This window comes from Macaca fascicularis, chromosome 2, assembly GCF_037993035.2.
Source record: "Macaca fascicularis isolate 582-1 chromosome 2, T2T-MFA8v1.1".
Taxonomy (NCBI): Eukaryota; Metazoa; Chordata; class Mammalia; order Primates; family Cercopithecidae; genus Macaca; species Macaca fascicularis.
In genome coordinates, this window is record NC_088376.1 from 61,759,943 (window position 1) to 61,769,148 (window position 9,206).

Sequence of the window (9,206 nt, forward strand, 5' to 3'; positions counted from 1 at the left end):
AAGAGATCATAAATAAGTAAATGAATCAATAAGTCCAGGTAGTAATAAATGTTGCAAAGACAATATATAAGGAAATAGAGTGATTAGGTTATGAGGAGAGAGGTCAACATTAGCTATGGTGGGCAGGAGTGGCCTCTGAGAAGGTGACATTTGAGCTGAGACCTGAATGACAAGAGACCAATGAGAGCTCTCTTTAAAATAAGAAAGTTTTCTTTCCTTTGTTTTGGTGGCTCTCTCCATACTCTTATTTTAAACTCACTTAACATCAGTATAAAAGTGTCCTTTGCACTTTTAGGAGGTCTTGACCCCCTCTCCCACCAGCACTCACCTGTGTTCAAACAAGTTGTTGCTAGTGGTGTTAGGGCTCATTTTCCCCAAGCTTCACCTTGGCAGTATCCAGATCTGTTCACCCCTGGGAATTTCTTCCTTCCCCCCAGCTGGATGCTTGCCCACCTTGTTCTGCCTCAGTTTCTGGAGGAGCCTGACTCTATTGTTGCCCCCCAAAAGAAAGTACAGGACTGGGTTGAGGCAGCTGCTGACACTCACCAGAGGTCTCCATATCTTGTGGGCCACACTGGCTGCCCTCAAGAGCTGGCAGTCCTGAGAAAGCAGAAAGCGGATGGTGAGGTAGAAGGAGCGAGTGACATGGAAGGGCACAAAACAGAGGGTGAAGAGGCCACACACCAGTAGGATGGTCCGGATGGACTTGGCTCGGGCTGCGTTGCCTGTCCTCATGTGGTTTTCCTCTGGCTTGGTCAGGCTCCTGACCATCAGTGAATAGCACACCAAAATGACCAAGGTGGGAAAGACAAAGCCAGACAACGTCAGAACTACGCCATAGGCAAAATACCGGTCAAAATTCTCTGGGTTGGTCGTGTCATAGCAGATCATCTGGCCATTGATGTAGTCCGTGTGGGAGAAGGCCAGTGTGGGCAGCAGCTGGAGGACCACCAGGGCCCAGGTGGCGCCGGTGCCCAGCCAGGCATGCCTGCGGGTCCGGTAGGGCAGTGAACGCAGCGGGTGGCACACACCTAGGAAGCGGTGCACAGAGATGCAGGTCAGCAGCAGGATGCTGCCATAAAGGTTGGCATAGAACAGGAAGCGCACCAGCTTGCAGAGCAGCTCCCCGAAGGGCCACCTGTCATCTAGTGAGTAGGTGATGATGAGGAAGGGCAATGTCAGCACATAAAGCAGGTCAGCCACCATCAGGTTCACCAGATAGATGGTGGCACAGCTCCAGCGCTTGGTTTGGCACCAGGAGAGCCACAAGACAGTGCCATTTAGTGGCAGCCCTAGGATAAAGATGATACTGTAGGTCAGGGAGAGGTAGACTTGCTTGTACTTCTCTGACAACTGGCAGAGACCTTGGTCCTGTGACGTGTTAGTGTCCAGCTTCTCCATGTCCTGGGAGGCTTCCTTCAGGGGCAGAGCTCCACAACAGCTCCCGCTTCTGCTTCCCCTGGAAGGAAACAAAATGGACAGCATAGCGTCATGACCTCAGCCTGGCATTCAACTTTGTCTCCCAAAGTCTAGTCAGAGACCTTGTTTGAAAGAGACCAATCCCAGGAAAATAGAGGAATTTTTTTTTTTTTTTTTTTTTTTTGAGACGGCGTCTCGCTCTGTCGCCCAGGCTGGAGTGCAGTGGCCAGATCTCAGCTCACTGCAAGCTCTGCCTCCCGGGTTTACGCCATTCTCCTGCCTCAGCCTCCTGAGTAGCTGGGACTACAGGAGGCCGCCACCTCTCCCGGCTAGTTTTTTGTATTTTTTAGTAGAGACGGGGTTTCACCGTGTTAGCCAGGATGGTCTTGATTTCCTGACCTCGTGATCTGCCCGTCTCGGCCTCCCAAAGTGCTGGGATTACAGGCTTGAGCCACGGAAAATAGAGTATTAAACGAGGGCCAAACAGTCTTCCAAAGCTGGGCTTCCAGACTTACCAGGTCCAAAGGGCTGGCCTTACATTGACTTGTACGCTGTCTACTCTAGGCTGGGTTGTGATGGAAATGGTGGTGGGATGACACTGTCATTTAAACAGGGTACTCAGAACCTCCAGCTCTGTGGCTCCTCCTCCTGCTAGAATCCTTTGCATAGAGTCAGGAAATCTCCAAGGGGAGGTATTCTAGCCAGAGAAGCAGATATATTCCCAGGGGCTGAAACTGCCTACAATTTGATCCTAACCACACAGACCATAGTAGAGTAGAAAGTGACCCTTGGGGATTAGAGAGGATTAGGGAAAGTGCAGGTTTTGCCTACAGGCTCTGCTGGAGGATTTTGATTTGTATCTCTTTCAGGATTTCTTAACTGAGTATTTGAATACTGGGGCTGATTTGCTTATTAACCACCTTAGCATCCGAGCATCCAAGAAAACAAATCTAAGCCATGAAGCCAGGTGCAGCTTCTTCCTTACTCCTTCCTTGCTGACAAAGTAGATGCAATAGGTGGGCCTAAGTAGCTAAGGAAGCCATGTGTGGAGCGTGAAGGGGAGCCAGTGTGTGGGCCAGCCAATCAGCATGGAGCCCACAGGAACTGAAAGATGTTTAACTCTGGGGCTTCATATTAGAGGCTTAATATTTAGAAAGATAGGTTAAAACAAGGGAAGAGAGAAAAGCGTAAGTTAGGTAATTTGGGGATAAGTTGAGTGTTGCCTGCAAACTTCCATATAGAGAGAACCAAAGAAACAGACACTTCATTCACTCCGTCAATCAACAAACGTTTATTGAGCATTTGTTGAGTCAGGCACTGGGGATACGAACATGAGTAAGATACAGCTCTTGCTTTCCAGGAACTCACAGTCTAGTGGGGGAAGACATAAATGGATACAGCTGATTGTAATATGATGTGAAAAATGGTCAACAAAGTGTGTGAAAATCAGCAGGATACAGTGAATTCTCCCCTGAGGGAATTGAGGGCAGTCTTCTTAGAATAGGCAGCATTTGAACTGCTTGGGAGAAGAAACATGAGCTTGTTAGCAGAGATGGGTGAGAGGCATTGGGTAGGGGGAACTGCACAACCAGGGGAATGGAAGCTGAAAGGGTACAGTGTGTCCAGGGAGGGCAGGAGAGTCAGCTGCTGGAAGGAGGTTGTCTTAACAGTGATGGGATACGGCTACTGTGATGGTCAGTTTCAGGTACCAACTTGACTGGGTTAAGGGTATGCCTTTGAAGGTGTTTCTGACAGAGATTAGCGTGTGAGTCAGTGGACTGAGGAAGATCTACCCTCACCCAGTGTGAGCGGGCCCCATCCAATCAGGTTGAGGGCCTGGACAGAAGAAAAAATGGCAGAGGAAAAGCGTATTCACTGTTTGTACTGGAGCTGGGACACTCTTTTCCTGCCCTTGGACATCAGAACTCCAGGTTCGCTGGCATTTGGACTCTGGGACTTGCACCGTCTGCCCTCTGGGTTCTCAGGCCTTCAGCTTCAGACAGTTACACCATTGGCTTCCCGGATTCTGAGGCCTTTTGACTCAGAATGTGCCACACAGCTGGCATCCCTGCTTCCCCTGCTGGCAGACGGCATATTGTCCGACTTCTTGGCCCCATAACTGCTCAAGCCAGCTCCTATAGCAAATCCCCTCTCCTGTATCTGTATAGGAGATATAGATGGCAACATGGACCTGGGCCTGAAACAGAGGGAGTTACTGGTCACCAGTGCAGGGCTGTTGAAGTGCACGCAGGTGAGAGATGATCAGTATCCTAAGCAAGGCCAATGCAGGGTGGAGGCAGAGAAGGAGACGCTGCTGAGGCAGGAGTGATGGGCCTCATTGCATGTGAGGCATGAGCCAGATGAGTTGAGGGTGTTTGAGCTCTACAGTGTTGAGGACTGTGTGGGTGGTGAGTGTCTGAGGTGAGCACGAGGCTGAGGACGGGCGTTCTGAAGTTGGTGGCAGGGGACGGTGGCTCTCCATGCCTCAGCCTGCTGAGGGGCTCACCACCCTGCTCCCTGGCTTTAAAATCTGGAGAGCAAAGCTTTTATGACTGGGCGAGTAAAAAGGCCATTGTCATTCATTTTGTACCCTATGATTTGTTCATGCTGGGGGGCTGGAAAATGCTTAGGCATTTCTAGTGAAGTTGCCTTCCCATCTCAGTGTCAGCTCTTGGAGGGAAGCTGAGGAGGGAATCCACCATTATTTAGCACTGACTTGGGTCTGGCAGTCCACCCACGTGATCTTACTTAATCCTCAGAACATCCTTGTGAGCAAAACATTATTACCTCTGTTTCATGATGAGGAAATTGAGAGTCAGAGAACCCTCTAGGGCCCATTAAGATCCTTAGTCTAGTACGCAGTACTCTGATCTGGCCCCTGGGCTAATGCCCTTCAAAGGACTGTTTTGGTGTAGTGAGAAGTGCTCAAATCCCACCTCTGCCAGGGGCGAGTATGCCTTCTCAAGCACTCACTGTATCTCTGAGCCACGATTTCCTCAGCTCTTGTAAAATGAGACAATCCCTTTCTGGGGAGACTGCTGTGAGAATTACCTAGAAGAGAGGCAAGTGCCCCACAGGGCAGCCACAAGGGAGAGAACCATCTTCCCATCTCTTCCCTCTCCCTCTTTTAGAGACAGTGGTACCCTGGAGACCTGAGCTCTTTGGTTTATGTGGCTGGGTGAGAGGCCAGGTGTGGCTTTGCTACCCCAGGATGGACAGGGTCACTTTATTCCTGTCTGTTACTGTCTGTGAACCCAATTTTGTCTACCACCAATTCATATATTGAAGCCCTAACCCCAGAGTGACTGAATTTGGAGTAAGAAAGTAATTACGGTTAAATGAGGTCATAAGGATGGGGCCTAGTCTGATATGATTAGTGTTCTTATTAAAAGGGACACTGGCTGGGCACGGTGGCTCACGCCTGTAATCCCAGCACTTTGGGAGGCAGAGGTGGGAGGATCATTTCAGGTCAGGAATTTGAGACCAGCCTGGCCATGATGATGAAACCCCATCGCTACTAGAAATACAAAAATTAGCTGGGCATGGCTGTGTGCGCCTGTAATCCCAGCTACTCGAGAGGCTGAGGCAGAAGAATTGCTTGAACCTGGGAGGCGGAGGTTGCAGTGAGCCCGGATTGTGCCACTGGACTCCAGCCTGGGTGACAGAGTGGGACTCCATCTCAGGAAAAAAAAAAAAAAAGGACACCAAAAAGCTTGCTGTCTCTGCTATGTGAACACATGGAATTAAATCTGTGAATTGACTTTAGCATTTAATATTTTATCTCCATCTGGAGAATGTCTTGAACAAGTGAAACCATTTGATGGAGTCTCATAAATGCCTTCAGACAGTAGAAGTTTGTTTTTACAAGTTTTTAAAAATAGTAACTTGATTCATATGTATAATTCTTAATTTGCAAAGATGAACTAGGGACTTATTTACATCACAGCATAATTATTTGATTTTTTAACAGATTCATATAAGGGGGGCGCCCTGGGTACAATTAATTAGGTGGTGGATTAAAGTAGCAGGTGGTTTGTTTGGAATTAATTTTCTAATGCGTTTCAAATCCACTAGATAACTTGATGTTATTTGGCCACTTGACCACTAGGTGGCAATAAAGACCAACAGGCTACAATCCCTTCCCCTACCCATCGGCTCCGCTTCAACCCCAAAAATGGAAGCCAGAATTAGGGTTGGGCTTTTGTCCAGGTATAGCAGCTGTGAAAGAGATATAATTCATTGAAGACATGTAAAAAAATCCCACCGATGGAAGAATCTCCTATTGGTCTGTTGTCTGCTGTTACTATGTTAGGTTCACACAAAGAAATGGAATGTAGCCAGCTGAAAGCTGCCTGTTGGGATGATTCTTCAGACCATCCCGTGAGATAGGCATGGCAGGCACTGTTCCCCCACTTTACAGCTGAGGAAACTGAGGTTCAGAGAGGTTAAGTAGAAGTCATGTCTATGGTGATTTGGGGAAAGCCTGGACTTTTTACAAAGCAGAGATTAAGCAAGTTTCCAGATTCCTAGGGACTGTTTTCTTACCTACTTGTCCCTCCAGTGCCTGTCACCACCACCTGGAAGAAGAAAGACGTGGAAATAAAATAGCAAGTCATCTCTGGAGTCACTAGATACAGCACCTCTGTCATAGATGACAGAACCCTAGCTCAAAAAGCGTGATCTGGAGATAATAATAGAAAGATAACAATATATAGCATTAAAATAAAAACTGTCAAAAGTGAGACCCCTCTCCCATCCAAGTACTAACCAGGCCCAATCCTGCTTGACTTCTGATCAGATCAGACGCATTTAAAGTGGTATGGCTGTAGACACATCGCAACCCTATACTCAGTTTAACATATACCTTGAGTCTGATCATAAATGGCCCTGACGTTAGCTTTTTAATGATTTTGTATTATATTTTAACAATGTGGGCTTACACCTTCTCTGTACCAGGGCCCCTCTTCCATGTTTGAATTGTCCTGAAATATAGGAATCTAAGGGCTTTTATTTTTTCACAATGAAAGCAAATCGGGCTCTTTAAATAATTTAGAAGACTTTCTAGAGACAGTGAGTACTTAATTTCAATAATTAATCTGTACAACAGCTTGCACATTTTTGTTTTCTATTTACAAGGATCTGACACAATTGGCATCTTCAACTTTGTGTAAACAGGGGGAGTGATTGGGAAACTTGTCACAGCAGAGAAGGTGGCTGCTCTGAAATCAATGTTACTCTGTCTGGAAAAATAATTGCTACCTTTCTCTTTTTAATCCATATGTACATTTGTGTGATACCCCAAATTGACTCTGAAATCAGAATTTTTAACCTCAATTACTGATGTGGTAAAAATAGCTGTAGCTGTATTGTCCTGTAGCTGTGAAAGCCCATCACTGCCTCTAGGCTCAGGACCCTCAAAGGGGATCTTGAAAAAATCTTTTTTTCTTTTACTTTCATTTAGCACCAAAGATCTTTAAATGCATCATGACTGAGTCTTTCCTGTGCGCTGTATATGAAGAAATGCAGAAAGCTGGTTTCATCTGGGGCAAGATAAGATATCAGTCACAGAGCCTGGGGCTCCAGGAGTCGTGGCAAAGTTGCCTAAGGCATCTGCAGATACAGTCCTGGGGGCTGTATCCCAGGACCCCTCCTTTGATCTGGTCTTACCCTCAGGCAGCAAGTTCCCCTGACAGCCTGCCTGGAAAATGCTACTTACAGTGCTAACACCCTGGTGTGCTGCCCACCATCAGAGCTTTCTTGTTGCTATAGGATTTCTGGGGTGGGAGGGTGGTGCTGGTGGGGGAAGAATCTACAGCAGCTCTGGACACTCAACATGTTGGGGAGGAGGGAGAATGAGGCTGGCTTAGCCTGAGTCACCCAGAAAGCAGAGCCAAGGCTGAATGGGCTACTGTTTTATTGGAGAGTGCAATCCCAGGGAGCAGGAGTGAAGGACAGGGGAATGACCTGTTGAAGGAGGGAGAACCAAATGCGAGGATTTGAAGATGTGTTATTGAGTTGGCCCACACCCAAGGCAACTGAGTGCCCAGTCCCAAGGGACTGTCCTCTGAGAATCTGAAACCTGAATCTCCTGTGTCTCAGGAATCGATTGTGCCTCATACCCTCAGGCACAGGAGAGGGAAGCGTTTATCTGGCAGCTCCTGTCTCCTACTGGCCAGGCCAATGCTCCCTGGATGAGCTTCAGGGCTGTTCTTCCTGCAGGGGCTTTGAGAAAGACAGTTCTCCTCCAAAGGGGGCTGTAACAGCGGGTGCATGGCACGTCCTGTGAGAACAGAAGAGGATCAGAAAGACAAGACGCACTGAAAGAGATGATTTCCTTTGTCACGGAGCCCTAGTTTACTTTTGCCCTTTAAAGTATTAACCCCTCCCTCCCCACATACGCCTGGGTACCTCTTCATGGGAGAAGAAGGGTTCGTGCTGTATCTGGCCCTGGATACTTTCATGGGAAGTGATTTTTCCAGTTTCTTTTTACTATTTTTTTTTCTATTGAGTTGTCTATCTTTTGGTTATTGATTTCTAGGAGTTTTAAATATATATTTTGGGTAAAAGTCTTTTCAGTTACATGTTACAATAATTTATTTCCTACTCTGTGCCTTACCTTTTCTCTGGCTTAATGGTATATACATATAATTTTTTTTTGAGGAATAGAAGTTCTTAATTTTAATATAGTCCAAATTATTGATTTTTCTTTTATGGTCCTACTTTTTGTACCTGGTTTAAGAATATTTCTCTACCTTGGGGTTATAAAGATATTCTGTGTTACCATAGGAAAGCCTTTCCCCTTTAGATCAAATTGATTTGGCCCACTAAAGGGTTTAGTGTTTGTGTGTGTGTCTCACCAGCTCTGTGTGTGTGTGTAAGAAAAACGGAGAAACCTGCTCAAATTTGCATATTGAAAAAATATCACTCTGCTGTTTGGAGAGCAAGGAACACTGGGAGATGAATTAGGAGGCTATTGCTCTAGTCTGGAAAATAGATGAGGAATAGGTGGGTATGTAGGGGGCTAATGAATATGACTTGGTGATGAATTAAATAGGTGGGTGAGGGAGGGCTTAAGGACTACCCCTAGCGACTCTTCTGCTGCTGCCAACCAATGCCTTCACCTTTCTTCTGTCTATTATTTCATTGCCTTTTTCTAATCACTTCCTATTTCTTCCATGCCTCTCCTGACTCTACCTTCTTTCTGAGCATCCTTTGGCTTCTGCTCCTGTTGCAAATTACTAACTCTGCGGGCAGAGCCAAAGAAATTCTCCCAAGACACTGACTGGCCCAGGTAGTCAGCATTATTTCTGTTTAGGTAGGACAGCACAGCCAGAGCTCTCATAGGCAGTAGGTCAGCGCACATGTTAGCTTGCTGGGTGGCCCCTTCATTATGGCCAGGGGCTGGTGTCATGGGGCTCATGGAGTTAATGAGCAGTGCACACTTGATGGAGATGAACATTTAGGGTTACTCTGTCTTTAGGGTCTTTCAGAAACACAGTTCCCCTCAGAAGGGGGCTGTGAGTAACAGGTACATGGCATGTCCTATGAGTATGGAAGAGCAGAAGAAGGAGAAGACATACTCAAGAGGGCAAATTTTCTTTTTCACGTCATGTTTTAAAATGTCTAAATTATGAACTTGCTTTCTGAAACACATACTTAGAAATTTCTCATGACTCTAAAACAAATGTGAATAGCAAATGTAATATTTGAAGCTGGCCTCCAACACAGAGAGTTTCATTTATTAATAGTATGCCAGTCAGAGCCTTGGCTCTGAGATATTTTGTTCA

General features: G+C 46.5%; 1 pseudogene; it reads right to left on the reverse strand.

Annotated features, from left to right (window-relative positions):
• Positions 1-365: 365 nt before the first annotated feature.
• LOC102143989 (P2Y purinoceptor 3-like) lies at positions 366-1,485 on the reverse strand (annotated as a pseudogene).
• Between the last annotated feature and the right edge of the window lie 7,721 nt (positions 1,486-9,206).